Below are 14,912 nucleotides of genomic sequence, written 5' to 3'. Positions count from 1 at the left end.
GAAGACCATGATCGTCAGGTTCTCGTGTCTGAGCGGCTGCTTCCTCTGGGAATCGGCCAGGATAGTTGAGTATCTGCAGGATAATTGGACGCGGCGGGGCACCTGGCTGCGGCGGGGGAGCAAGCGATCTGTGTGACCTCTCGATCGTGTACCAGGGGGAGAGCGCTCCTTCAGGCATCCAGGAGCGTATCCAGCATTCCACAAAGTCTGCTGCCCGGCCTTGTTCCACTCCCTCAGCAAAGCCAACCAGGCGAAGGTTGTTGCGGTGGGCGCGGTTTTCTGCATCCTCGGCCGGTCGGTGAAGTTCCTACGTGTGGGACTGGAGCCGATTCACCTGGGCCTTGAGGTGCTGAACGTCATCCTCCACAGCTGATACTCGGGACTTCGCCTCCTTAATCCGATCGTTGGCGTTGCGAAGGTCCTGCCTGATCAGTGCAATATCGACACAGACCTCAGCAATCTTGCCCTCAACCTAGGACTGCGACGTCTGGAGAATTACGAGAGGTCAGGAGCATATGGCAATGCTGACCAGCTTCACCAAAATGGCAAGTCAGGCCTGGCCAACTTTGGGTCTGGGAATTGATCCTCATCCACAATGCCGTTGTGCGAGCGGCAAAGAGGACCTGAGCTACCATTAATTTGCCCAACACACTGACAAGTGTCAGTGAACACTTCCTGAAATGCCTGGCACTCGCAACGCTACGGGTAGCGTGGGCCGGCAGAACTGCAGGGTTACCCCGTGACTCAGCCCCCCACTTATTAAAATGTCTCAAGGCTTCACAATCATATTTTGAGTATCTAAGTAGCCAAGCCATTGGGTAGTGACTCCTCAGTGATGCCGCGTTGTATCGGCCCGTGGTGTGTCCAGTCCCAATACATTGTAACAAAGTAGAGAGCTCCGAGGGGAACATCGCGCAGCATGCATTGCCACTCAGTCATGGTGCATTATAGCAGCTGAGGAGGCGCTATAATGTGTGACTTCGGATTTCAGTGCGGTGATGCGGACCACCACACTAAACTGCGTTAGTCTAATGCCTGATGCATAGTACGTGGCAGGGCTGGCCATACTGATGCAACTAAACTGAGGTCGTGGGTACGTGGTGCGCCAGCTTACGTGGCAGTCGGAATCTCAGCTATAATGAGTGATTTTTATTTTGCTTCTGAGAGTTGTCAGTGAGTGTGTTTTGAAATACAGCAGCCTGCCAGGCTGTGACCCAGACTACTGTTAGCTGACTATAATTATGAAGGGTGAAACAGCGGAAATCTGTGTTGGGGCCTCTCACATCCTACAAGACTGGACTCGAGAGAGAGAGCCACCTGGCCTGTCCTCCCAACAGGTATCCAAGGCTGTGGCAACATGTCCCTAGTTCAATTCCCTACCTGCCTGGGCTGGGCCCCTTGGAATTGTTGCTGTCGCCTGGCAAAACACTAGTACTTTGAATCTGGTGACATCCACCAGTTCAGAGAGCTCCTCTCACGTCCAGCGTGCCTCCTGATTCGAGACAGAAATCACTGCAGTCAGCATGAATCCTTATGAATTACACCATTGGTGCTGCATATGTAATACAGAAATAGACAAACAGAATTAGCTCCATCAGTCAATATCACAGTGACAGCCTTACATCATGGCATGTACGGCGAAAAGTAATGGTGAAACCATAGGTGACACACCTATTGCTTATGAATGGTTTTAGGAGTGTTTTAGATATTTTAACTAGTTGTAGCAGTTAACAGTAGTGTTGTGCCTCTGCCTTTACAAGGGCACTAGGTTAGTGCCCTTCCATTTCTGGTGCTTTGCAGCACTAAACGTTTTACTTTCTTGTTGATCAGATGGGTGTAATTTCTGATATTTATACGCTTTCTTATTCCTCTTCACTTAATTATGCTGGCCAGAAAGTGTCACTCATAGTCATTGAAATGTCACTCATAGCAATCTAAACCTTGGCAGCTATGATAAGGAATAACCCAAAAACACAGGAAGATTAGAAAAAGTCTGACTTATGCCACACTGTATTTGGACTGGTGTATGAAATTGCATGGTATTTTTCTCTATTTACTTTGCTATGTACCATGATCATCTGAAAAATCTGATAAATAAAGCATTAAAAAAATTCAATGAAAAATGAATAAGCTGTCCAGTTTAATTGCACCACTATCACATATTCTCATATATTTAATGAAATATAAACTGTCTCTTCCAGTTGATAACTTTCTGTAAATACTCTTTGGTCCTCTGTATCAGTGTTTTGAAGTCGCTCATGTGAAGTGAAACTGTAAATACTTTCTGAGACATCTAAAAACCTAGGCATTTCCTGCCACAAAATGCTTGTTTGTGTAGATTCACTCGAGACTGGATGTGATGGTTCTTTAAGTGGCCAGCAGAGGGCGCGCCTCGCCTGCTGATGAAATCCTCTGAGCACATTGTATGAAAAGGAGAAGGGTTTCCTGTTCCAGGGCAGCGGTGGCAGAGACAGTACAAGCAGCAGATGTTGACATTTTTTCCGGGCTCTCCCTCTGTGTCCATCCTGCTGCAGGGGAGGAAGGACGCCCTGTCTGTCTATGCAGTTATCTTCATCTTCAGACCCTCACAGCCCCCCACTACCTCTCCCAGACCCCAAATCTGCACCAGCCCCACCCCAGCCATAGGAGGAGGAGAGAGCCTGGAAATGTCTGCACAGGTTTCTGCTCAGGTAGGAGATTGTCAGCATCTTCTGCTGTGTTTGTAGAAATGGACTGAATAATCCTGGAGGAAATCTCCTTCAGGAGCCGGGCTCTTCTATCCAGGGACCTCGAGAGGCCTTTCCTTCCGGCCCTGGGGGTGTTTGTGGTCATCATTTGTTTTAAGGAGAGGATCTGTGCACTGCACTGCATCTTAATGCACTGTGAGAAATATGTGTACAGTGCCCTGCATTTCACTGCACTATGATTGAGAAATCTGTGCATGCTGCACTCCATCTTACTGCACTGTGAGGAATCTGTGCACGATGCACAGCATCTTAATGCACTTTGACAGATGTGTACACACTGCACTTTACAGCACTATAAGGTTTCTGTGTCACTACAATCCATCTTACTGTACTGAGGAATTTGTGCCACTGCACTGTGAAAAATGTGTTCACATTGCACTGCATCTTAACTCTCTATGAGAAATCTGTGCACACTCTTTGCTCGGCTTTCGCTGTTAGTTTGTTGACTTGCCCCCTGTGTCTGAAGCATGTCCACCAGGCAGCTAAACGTCAAGGCTCCCCTGCTGCCCCATGCCCTGTTGTCCCTGTTTTTATATCTCAGTCTAGGTAAAACCTCTGTCATTACAATAGTTTTCAGCTGCATAGGTTGGCTTATAGCATTATCTGCTGCAGAGGTTGTGTGTCTGCTACAGGGAATTTGGATGTGTGCATTGACCTTGGGTCTGCCAGGTAGGAAGCCTTTGAAGCAGTGGAACGTACAGGTCTGTGTTTTAATGTACCTCTGCAGGTTGGATGTGTGTGCATCTGAAAAGGGTAGAGTTGTCTTTGCAGGCTGTGTGTGTGTGTGTATGAGGCGTGTCTACAATGTGTCTTTTTCAAGTGTGTTTGTCTTAGCAGATGTTGGCGGGTCTGTCAGTCACTCTTCTTGCCCTTCCCTCTCTGTACCGAAATGTTTATGATTACTTGCTGTAAGAGGGTCTGCTCGGTGCAGAATAGTCAGGTACTACTCGGCACACTGTAGACGTCTCAGCAAAGTCACATGTGAAGTTCTATTTCTTCCCCATAGTTTGGAAGAATTAGGCAGCTTTGAGTGAGACTTAAGCACGACTTCCAAAGATGTGACTGCCACAGGCACCCAGGGTTACTTGTATGACAATGCTACAAGGGGTTGGTTCACTCTCTCATCAACAGTGTATTGATGAGGATTGTGCTATGATGTGAAGCCTGCATGAAGGATTCCAAGAGACTCTTGAAGTCATTTTGCTCTAGTTGTCACTTCAGCAGGAAGGGGAGAACAAGATGAGCGAGCAGAAAAAGCAAGAAGAGGCCACAGAAGAGAAATAAGAGGGATACAGAGAGAAAACACACGAAGGGTAGAGAAAAGTCATTAATAGATATCAGCCATAATGTGAAAGAAAGAAATTTGTATGGGAGGGAACAAGAGTTCTAAAAGATGGCCAGGAAAAGAAATGTAATGAACATTATTTATAAATTACCAAGGGCCAGATGTAGGAAGCCTAATACCGGTCGGTAACGGCCGAAATTACTGAATTTTGTCCGTTACCGACCGGTATTAGGCTTTTCAGATGTAGGAGGCCAAAATGAAGGATTCAGTAATTTACTGAATCAGTATTTTAAGGAATCGGTAAATTACCGAATCCTTAACGCACCGATTCGGTAATTTACCGAATCCTTAATGTAGGAAGCACTCAAGTGAGTGCTTTTCTAAGTTAACTACAAGTTGGTGGTAAATAACGAAAACCGTTAAAAAAGCAATTTTGTGCTTTTTTAACAGTGCCATGTGGCAGACATACATGACCTTAGGGCATGTATGTGTGCCACATCTGCACCCATGCACTATTCAGGGGTGCAACAGGGTGTCAATGTGACACCCTGCCACCCTTGTAAGTCTTCTCCCTATTACCGATTCGGTATTTGATTTGATTGATTGATTTGATTAAGGATTTATAGAGCGCGTAGCTACCCTTGGGCGTCCCAGCGCTATCGTAACAGCTTGACAGTACTCCTGGGTAAGGATTATTGGGGGAACAACCAGGTTTTCAGCAGTCTGCGGAATGAGAGTAGATTGTTTTCTTTGCGGATGCTGAGGGGGAGGCTGTTCCAGAGCTTATTTCAATTCAATTCAATTGATTTATATAGCGTGCTACATACCCAGAGGGTCTCAAGGCGCTTGAGGAAGGGTGGGGAATTACATGTCAAAAATCCAGGTTTTAAGTTGCTTTCTGAATGCTAGGTGGTTCTGAGTGAGGCGAAGGTGAATGGGAAGTGAGTTCCAGGTTTTAGCCGCCAGGTAGGAGAAGGATCTTCCTCCCATGGTGGTTTTGTTGATGCGAGGTACAGCAGCAAGGGCTTGGCTGGAAGAACGTAGCTGGCGGGAGGGGGTGTAGAAGGAGAGTCGTGTGTTGAGGCATTCGGGTCCAAGTTCGTAGAGTGCTTTGTGTGCGTGGGTTAGGAGGCGGAATGTTATCCTCTTAGTGACGGGGAGCCAGTGGAGGTTTTTCAGGTGACCGGAAATGTGGTCTTTACGCGGGATGTCTAGTATGAGTCTGGCTGATGCGTTCTGGATGTGTTGGAGTTTTTTCTGAAGTTTTGCGGTGGTACCGGCGTATAGGGTGTTTCCGTAGTCCAGGCGGCTTGTAACCAGTGCGTGGGTGACCGTTTTCCTAGTTTCGGTGGGGATCCAGCGAAATGTTTTTTTGAGCATGCGAAGAATATTGAAGCAAGATGATGATACGGCGTTGACTTGTCTGGTCATCGAGAGTGAGGAGTCCAGAATGACGCCCAGGTTCCGTGCGTGGTCCGTCGGGATGGGTGCTTTTCCAAGGGCCTCAGGCCACCAAGAGTCGTCCCAGGCGGAGGGGGAGGTACCCAAGATAAGGACTTCTGTTTTGTCTGAATTCAGTTTCAGACGGCTGTGCTTCATCCACTCGGCTACTTCTTTCATTCCTTCATGTAGGTTGGTTTTGGCGGTGTTAGGGTCTTTGGTGAGTGAGAGGATCAGTTAAGTGTCGTCAGCGTAGGAGATGATGTTGAGGTTGTGTTGGCGTGCGATGGCCGCGAGGGGGCTCATGTATACGTTGAAGAGGGTGGGGCTGAGTGAAGATCCTTGTGGTACACCGCAAATGACTTCAGTGGCCTCTGATTTGAATGGTGGGAGGCGGACTCTCTGAGTTCTACCGGCAAGGAACGAGGTGATCCATTCCAGTGCTTTTCCTTGGATTCCGATGTTTCTGAGGCGTTGTAACAGGGTGCTATGGCAGACTGTGTCGAAAGCTGCGGAGAGGTCGAGGAGGATAAGGGCGACTGTGTCTCCATTGTCCAGTAGAGTTCGAATGTCGTCTGTTGCTGCGATGAGTGCGGTCTCAGTGCTGTGTTTGGCTCGGAAGCCGGACTGTGAGGAGTCGAGGGATTTGTTGGTTTCGAGGAAGGCGGCGAGCTGGTTGTTGACAGCTTTCTCGATGACTTTTGGCCGGGAATGGAAGGAGCGAGATGGGGCGGTAGTTTTTGAGTTCGGTGGGGTCAGCTGTGGGTTTTTTCAGAAGGGCGCTGAGTTCGGCGTGTTTCCAGCTTTCCGGGAAGGTGGCGGAGTTGAGGGAGCAGTTGATGACGTCTCGGAGGTGTGGTGCTATGATGGAGTCTGCTTTGTTGAAGATGTGGTGAGGGCATGGGTCTGTGGGGGATCCTGAGTGGATGGAGTTCATCAGGCGGATGGTGTCCTCAGTGGAGATTGGGTTCCAGTCATTAAGGATGTTCAAGGGGGGTGAAGGTACGGCAGGTTGGGTGGGTTGGTCTTCGGGTTGGTTGTCGAAGCTGTTGTGGATGTCTGCGATTTTGTCGTGGAAGAACGAAGCAAGGGAGTCGCAAAGGGTTTGCGAGGGAGTGATGTCGTTGGAATTGGCGGTGGGGTTGGTAAACTCTTTGACGATGTTGAATAATTCCTTGCTGTTGTGGGCGTTGTTGTCTAGTCTGTCTTTGAATGCGGCTTTATTGGCGGTCCGGATCAGTTGGTGGTGTATGCGGGTGGCCTTTTTAAAGGCGTCTCTGGTGCTGGTGTTAGGGTCTTTTTTCCAGGCCTTCTCGAGGGAGCGACAGAGTTTCTTGGATTTCTTGAGATCATCGTTGAACCAGGGGGCGTTTTTGCTGCCTAGTTTGATTTGGCGTTTTTTCAGAGGTGCTAGGTTGTCGGCGCTGTTGGTTAGCCATTGAGTGAGGTTAATGGCTGCTTGGTTGGGGTTCGAAGAGTGGGCAGGGGGCTTTTGGAGAAGCGATGAGGAGATCTGGTCGATGGTGATTTTGTTCCAGTTTCTTCGCAGAGTAGGTTGAGGATGGTTGTGGGTTGTGGTCTTTTTGTAGACAAAGTGAACGCAGCTGTGGTCCGTCCAATGGAGAACTGTGGTGTAACTGAAGGAGATATGTTTGCTGGAGGTGAAGATAGGGTCGAGTGTGTGACCTGCGCAGTGAGTGGGGGTATTAACAAGTTGTTTGAGTCCGAGGTTGGCGAGATTGTCCAGGAGGGTGGTGGTGTTGCTGTCGTTGCTCTTTTCCAAGTGAAAATTGAGGTCTCCCAATAGAATGTAGTCCTCGGAGGGGAGGGCGTGTGGGGTGATAAAGTCAGTGATGTCTTCACTGAATTGTGCACGGGGTCCTGGTGGCCTGTAGAGTAGGGTGCCTCTGAGTGTGGTCTTGGGGTCGGTGTGGATCTGGAAGTGAAGGTGTTCGGCGCTAGCGAGGTTGACGTCTGAGCTGGTTGAGATGCGGATGGAGTTCTTATGGACGATAGCGATGCCTCCTCCTGTTTGGATGGTGCGGTCCTCGCGGATGATCTTGTAGCCTTCCGGGATGGCAATGGTGATGTCTGGGGCTGAGGAGGCGTTCATCCATGTTTCTGTTAGGAAGGCGACGTCCGGGGAGATGGTGTCTAGTAGATTCCAAAGGTCGATGGCGTGTCTGTGGATCGAGCGGGTGTTGAGCAGGATGCATTTTAGGTGGTTTGTGTTAGCTCTCTGTTTGGTGTTAGTGGATGAGGAGTTGGTGTTGGTGCCGTCATACTTGCAGGAGTTGCATGAGAAGGGTCCATGGGTGTTGCCAGGTGCGGCTTGGACGCAGTTGGGGATGCGGCCGGGGTTAATTGCTAAGAGGGTGGAGGCGTCGTATGTAATGCGGGTGGGGTGGGTGGGACGGGGGCCAGGGGGTCTGGCGCTGGGCGCGGTCCAGGCGCGGACGGGCGTAGACGGGCTTACCTTTGGCGCACCTTTGGCGCGTATGGGGCGCGTCCGCTGCGCGTGAACGCTGCGCGAACAGACAACTGTCATATGTGGATGGAGAAGGGGGAGGGGCGAGGGGTGGTCAGCTGGGAGGCGGGAGCTGGGCGGGGAACTGGTCGGGGAAAGCACAGGAAGCAAACAACAACAACAGCAATAACAAAATGGCCTCAGCCAAGATCTAACCGGATTGGGGCACAGAAATCGAATAACGCGATCTTGATGATAAAGGCACCGGTGAGATCAGGCAGACAACAATAATAACAGCGCAACAATATTCAAAATGCCAAGTGATTAATAGCAGCGTAGTTAGGCAGGCGGAGTGCTATGGCAGACTAATGCACAACGAGGTTCCTGCCTTTCAGGCAGTTCAGTTCACACTTCTGTGGGTACTTGCGGAAGAGCGAGGTGGGGATGCAGAGACACTTCAGCAGGCAGGCGGAGCGGGGAGCAGCGTCTGGAGCGACCGTGTAAAAGCGGCGGCCACCTGTGCGTGCTTTCCTTATTCTAGGGACGCTGGCCAGAAACAGGGCGTCCGACCTGAGCTGTCGGGTGGATTTGTGAGGCTTGATTAGAGGTTTCAATATTGGTGGGCCTTTGCCTTGTAAGATTTTATGGGAGATGCATAAGGCTTTGAAGGCGATGCGCTCTTGGATGGGAAGCCAGTGAAGCGCCTTGAGGGAGGGTTTAGCTGAGCATCTTGATTTCTTCCCCGTAAGTAGTCTTGCTGCAGCATTCTGGGCGTGCTGAAGTTTTTTTATGACAGCTACTGGTGCGCCCAGGTACAGGGCGTTTCCATAGTCCAGTCTCGATATGATAAGGCCCTGGATCAGGATTTTCCTAGACTGGGGGGGATAAGAGGAAGGATCTTACGGGCTGCTCGCATGAGCCCAAAACAGGTGCCGGCTGTCTTTCTTGCTTGGGCTCTGAAGCTAAGGTCCTGGTCTAGGCAAAAACCCAGGCTCTTGATTTCTTGTTTTGGTGTGGGAGGGGTGCCCATGCTATGTGGCCATGCAAGGGTTTTGGGAAGTTTGTTTGGGTCGCCTAGGAGCATGATTTCAGATTTCTCGCCGTTGAGTTTGAGTCTGGAGTCGCCCATCCATTTAGATATATTGTGCAGGCAGGTGACTAGGTTCTCCATGGATTGATCGGCCTGGTTGATGGAGACGACTAGTTGTGTGTCGTCGGCGTACATGACCACCTTTATGCCGAATGGTGAGGTGATGTCGTCTAAGGGGGCCATGTAAACATTAAAAAGGGTGGGGCTCAGGGAGGAGCCCTGAGGAACCCCACAGTTCAGGGGGAGAGCTTTGGACTGACCGTAGCTGTCGGCCACTTGGAAAATCCTATGTTCCAAGAATGATTTTAGCCATGCCAGGGCGGTCCCCGAGATGCTGGTTTTTCAGAGGCGGTGGAGGAGGATGGTGTGGTCCACCGTGTCGAAGGCGACACTCAGGTCCAGGAGGATCACTGCCACTGATCCTCCTGAGTCCAAGATGGGCCTTGTCTCCTCTGTTACGGCCTGAAGGGCGGTGTCAGTCCCCTGTCCTGGTCTGAACCCTGTCTGCGAGTGGCAAAGGAGGTTGTTATTCTCTAGGAATGTTGAGAGCTGTTCATTTACAATTCTCTCTGCCACTTTGCTGATGCCTGGGAGGAGGGAGATGGGTCTGAAGTTTGAAGGGTCCAAGGGATCTAGGTGTGGTTTCTTGATGAGTGCCCGAACTGTCGCACTTTTCCAGTTGACAGGGACTATCCCGCTGGAGAGAGAGGCATTTATCAGCCTAGTGAGAAGGGGGGATATAGTGGGGGCTACTACTTTGAGTTTACTCATGGGGGCTGGGTCGTCCGGGGATCCACTCTTCACACGATTGAGAGTGTCCACCAACCTCTCGATGGAGATGGGGAGGAAGGCTTTCAGGACGGGGGCGTCTGGGTCAATGGGCCCAGCTGGGAGGTCGGTTAGGGGATAGGGTTTGGGAAAGTCATTATGATCTTGAGGATTTTGGATGAGAAGAACTCAGCGAGTTGGGTACATCTGGCACCGGTGGGACCAGCGGCAGGCTGCGGTTCGGGAACTTTCATAAGAGATTTTCCTATGCGGGAAGTCTCCTTGGAGGAGTTGGAGGCAGCCAGGATTTTCCCTTCGTAATAGGAGGCTTGAGTATTTTTGATAAGGGTTTTGTATTGCTTCATATAGATTTCTTTGTTGTTTGGGTTCTAATCTTTTCTCCAGAGACGTTCGAGTTTTTTGCATTTTTTTCGGAGATCACGCAGTTCCGAAGTGAACCAGGGAGACTTGAACGAACCCTTCTTACTAGGGAGCTGTTTGACGGGGAGAACCGCGTCAAGGGACGATTCTATCCAATCTCTGATTTGGATGTCTGCTAGTGAGGGATCCGGATTCAGGGTAGGGGTGGAGGCTATGAGCTGGCTAGTCCAGGCATCCGTGTCTAATTTGTGCCACGGGCGCGAAGGTGCTTGGGGTGGAAGGCTGAGGCTGATTTCGGTGGAGATTGGAATTTTCAGGAAGATAAGGTGGTGATCTGTCCAGGGGATGGGTAGGGGTGAGGATGTGGAGAGTTCTGGGATATTAGAAAAGATAGGGCCCAAGAGATGGCCCTTGTTATGGGTGGGCAGAAGGTTTTTCAAGGAGAGGCTGAGTGCTGAAAGATCTTCTTCGAGGTCTCCAGCTATTTTGTTCCCTGGGTCATCAAAGTGGATGTTAAGGTCTCCTAGCACTGTAAAGTTGGAAGATAAACAGGCTAGGGAGGTGGCAGTCTCCACCAGGGAGTTAGGGAACTGTCCAAGTGGTTCCGGGGGTCGGTATATGAGAAGACCCGACAGAGTTTTCTCCGGGGAGAGATGTAGGGAGAAGTGAGCGTTTTCACAGTTGAGGACTGGACTGTCCTTGAGATGGCAGGTGAGATGGGCTTTGGTGATTATTGCTAAGCCGCCTCCTGATCCTTGAGGTCTGTCTAGATGTTTAATTGTATAGCCCGGAGGGAGGGCTTGGACTATGTCTGGGTCGGATGCTGAATTGATCCATGTTTCGGTGAGAAACAGTACTTCTATGTCGTTGTTCAGTATTAGGAGGTTTATTTCGGTGCTGTGCTTGGGGAGGGATCTGCAGTTGAGCAGAGCCATTTTGATTGTCCTAGCTTTAGGGGATGAGTGCGGGGTGAGTTTGTATGAACAATGGCTGCATTTGTTATGATGCTCATCCGGAGAGATTGAGTGAAGACAGGGGTCCAGGGCACGCGTTGCCAGTTTCCGAAGAGTGTCTGAGGTGTAGGTAATGGGTAATGAGGTGAGAGGAACAGGGGGGCTGGGCCCTGGGCTCGTACTGGCGCGGACGGGCGCAGACGGGGTTACCTTTGGCGCGTCTTCGGCCCGCTGGCGGCGCGCCCGCAGCGCCGCCATGCATATCCTTTTGGGGGAAGTGGAAGGGGCGTGGCCTCATGGCGGTGGGCGTGGCCTCACTTCTCTCGCTGATGGCGGCAAATTGTTGACAGGCCCGCAGCAGCGTTAAGATCAGCTGCGCGGTGTGTGTGAGCAGCTCTAAGGAGGGGGGAGTGCTCAAGGAAATGTGCAACAACAGGTATTAAAAACAAATTTTTAAGTTTTCATTGCTTTAAAAAAACGGCGATGGTTCCTCCCGGCTTCCGCCTCAGGAGTTGTCTGTATCAGGTAATGCGGGCTTAGGATTTAGCGCGTCTTATATAGTATCCAGGGGGGCGTGGCCTCAGGGCGGTGGGCGTGGCCTCACTTCCATCGCTGATGGGGGCAAATTGTTGACAGGCCCGCGGCAGCATTAAGATCGGCTGCGCGGTGTGTGTGAGCAGCTCTAAGGAGGGGGGAGTGCTCAAGGAAATGTGCAACAACAGGTATTAAAAACTAATTTTTAAGTTTTCAGTGCTTTGAAAAACGGCGATCGTTCCTCCCGGCTTCCGCCTCAGGAGTTGTCTGTATCAGGCCCATAGGAATGAATAGGAATTACCGATTCGGTAAATACCGAATCGGTAAATACCGAATGCTACCGATTCGGTAAATTTTACAGAATCATTAGCTACATACCATTTACCGATTCTAAAATAACGAATTGGTAAAATTTGGTATTTTAAAATCGGTAAATAGTATTTACCTACATCTGGCCCCAAATGTTGAATTATATTTTAGGAGCTAAAAATGTGATTTAAGTGTGACTGGAATGTGAGTCTTCAAGTGTTATAGGTGTAATGTGCTGTTTAGTGGTACCAATACGTGAACCAACTTTATAGCTATGGATCTGGGATTTAATCCCAATCACCGAATGGTGTAAATGAACCAAAGGGAGGGATCAATGTATTTTCGGGTTACTAATCTCAGCTCAAGTGAGATAATTAAGAGGTCCCAGGTTCCAACCGTCCTCCTTTATAAATGTGTTTATGCACATTCTGCACAGATCTGTGTTACCTTTGTATCAAACATACCAATCCCAATAAATTCTGTTGGCCCTTTCTAGGGTGCTTTCCCTTTTTTTTGCTTTTGTCCCTCCCCGTTTTCCGCTGATCTATGTAATAGCCTAAGGACTTTGATCGCTTTTTACACTGCCATTCAGTGCCAAAGTGATGTGCTTGTCATATACATACTGGTGATTAGTGTATACATGATTGGCTAAGTTAGCTGTAAGTACCTTGTCTAGAGGTAAGACATATACCTAGGGCACCTCCTGGCTGGGGCCAGCAGAACTGGTTGTGCCACCCATGGAGGTAGTTCTTTAAATGTGCCACAGTTTTGCCATGACGGCGCCTGTGTGTGTAGGTTACTGTTACTAGGCTTGGCATTTAAGAAGATGCTTGCCAAGGTGCTGCATGTCTTTTGCTATAGCTGAGTACTCCCTGGAGTCAGGGTGCTGTGTTGGTCTGAGGTAGGGCATGTGTGTGTGTACGCTACATGCACTGGTAGTGAATGGCACCGAGTAGTGTGTCTGTTACAGTAGGGCCTGCTCCTCGTATTGGATTGGCTTGAGGGATCTGTGGAAAGGCCATTGAGCTGGATTTCCTGCATGCATAAGAGTGTCAGTATAGTGTTTGATATCGATGAGTTCGTAATGGTGAACCTGCTCCGGTGGTGCGAGTGAATTTGACATTATGATGTTGGAAATACCACTTTGGGGAAGTGGGAATGTTTGTACTCATGGCTCTTTATGCCTATCCACCTGTCTCCAATTCACAGCTGGCTGCTGGGGCGATGGCTACATCTGTGCAATTTCTGATAAGACGGTTATAAACTAGGGACTCAGGGTATACTGTAGACCTCTCACTCTGAGGGGCCTTCCTGTGTTGGTTAAGAAGGGGTGGAATTGGCACCTGCATTCCAAGTGGCAGGGTTGTGGCCCCTCTAAAGATACTGTTGAAGCCTGCCAGTGTAGGAGGTCAGACATGACAACATTTAGAGAGGGCCTGTGCATTTCAAAGGTGGCCTCATCTTCATAGGTCATTGTGGGTATAACCACTGGGGATGTGCTTTTAGGAGTTAAAGACGCTTTGTGGATTGGAAACATACTACGCTGGTTCGACGCTGGGACATTAACAAGAAGAACTATTGAGGTGGGGGGCTGCAACTGGATTATCTGCAAGCTTGTGGTGGCCTGGGGCTTGTTGTGCTTTAGGAAGGGGACTATCACTTGGTGGATTTTGCCTGGATGTTGCTGGCCTGCAGCTAATTGCCAACTGTTGTGGCCCGGGTCTCCAAGCACTCTCCAAGGGCTGGTTGATTGGCCTCCAGTCAACGAGTTCCCATGTTTGTTATTCAGTTACTCTTCGTGGGATTTTATCTACACATTTTGTACAAGGTCGTCTAGAATGTATAACTTGATAAACTGTTTTCTTTGCTCGTTTTGCAACAGCGCCTAATATTTAGCCATAACATGGTAGCATCTCCAGCACAATAGTTTTATCCTATAAATGGTGTTCTGTACCGTTGGATGCAGAGAGGAGAATTCCGGCAGAGAGGACTGTTCTGGAATTACAGTAGTGCCTGACATGCAACCCTGCGTAAACTAAGTTTACACTCATCATGCAGACCACCTTACTGCTTGCACCAGGTATGGGGGCTTAGGCCAATCCCAGAGATCGCAAATATATCCCTATGCTCACCAAATAAGGGTACAACTAGACAGATATATAATTTGCAATGGGTGGGATGTTTGTCCTATACAGTCTGGTAGTAATTCAAATTACTTTAGTTTTTTTTGTTTTACATTTTTTTATTTGGTTTTTACATTTCCACACATTGAGTATACCAACAACAGAAATTATTTAATCTTGGAATTACATTGATCTTTGTCTAATAGTCATCGAGAAATCACATCAAAAAATCACTTGTACATGTTTTAACATTGCAGACACAGCATGATAGTCGTCTCGAGGGTTATCTCATGACCGACCTCTGATGAGGTGAAAGGATGTGTATGAGCCCTCGGCTGTGCAGGTCAGTTTTTGAGTCAGAGATCTTCGTGTGCTCCTTCTGTGTTCCCTTATGGTGCGTTCTCGCCCGGTATTGGATTTGCATGTTTCCATTGAGATTTCACCGGATTCTGGACCTTCAGTGTGGGGAAAAAACCATAAGCCATGGGGGTGAACTGGGGGAATCTGGTGCGGAGTTACTTGTTGAAGGTGATTGGTTGTGGTTACTGTCCATGGTACTATGTCAGCCACCTGGGGGGGACCGTGTAGAGCATGTTGTATGTGTTCTATGGGGGTCTGTGACCGTCACACAGTATTGCCCGTATTATGTGTCGATGTCTGGTCATGTATTATCGCCTACCTGCCTCTGAGGAGATACTTGTGTAGTCTGCGCAGGGGATGTGTCAATGAGGATGGTTACGTTGTTTCGTGAATAAATCGGTGCATCAGTTGTGCTCAATCTAGGGAAATGGGGTGTTTATGTATTCCCCTCACTT

General features: G+C 49.2%; 3 protein-coding genes across 3 annotated transcripts in view; all 3 read left to right on the top strand.

Moving 5' to 3' along the window:
* Positions 1-2,564: 2,564 nt before the first annotated feature.
* The window catches only part of LOC147662839 (uncharacterized), a 38,195-nt gene continuing 25,847 nt past the window's right edge, over positions 2,565-14,912 (top strand). Inside the window, exon 1 of the mRNA XM_086950870.1 lies at positions 2,565-2,690. The gene's annotated coding sequence lies outside the window, so the exon portion shown is untranslated. The remainder of the gene's footprint in view (positions 2,691-14,912) is intronic.
* The window catches only part of LOC147662838 (uncharacterized), a 188,758-nt gene continuing 176,437 nt past the window's right edge, over positions 2,592-14,912 (top strand). The window contains exon 1 of the mRNA XM_086950867.1: positions 2,592-2,690. The gene's annotated coding sequence lies outside the window, so the exon portion shown is untranslated. The remainder of the gene's footprint in view (positions 2,691-14,912) is intronic.
* LOC147662837 (uncharacterized) overlaps positions 2,597-14,912 on the top strand; it is a 254,639-nt gene continuing 242,323 nt past the window's right edge. The window contains exon 1 of the mRNA XM_086950868.1: positions 2,597-2,690. The gene's annotated coding sequence lies outside the window, so the exon portion shown is untranslated. The remainder of the gene's footprint in view (positions 2,691-14,912) is intronic.

Source organism: Lissotriton vulgaris, unplaced genomic scaffold (genome assembly GCF_964263255.1).
Source record: "Lissotriton vulgaris unplaced genomic scaffold, aLisVul1.2 SCAFFOLD_1795, whole genome shotgun sequence".
In the NCBI taxonomy this organism is placed as follows: Eukaryota; Metazoa; Chordata; class Amphibia; order Caudata; family Salamandridae; genus Lissotriton; species Lissotriton vulgaris.
This window is presented reverse-complemented; position numbering and strand designations above follow the sequence as displayed.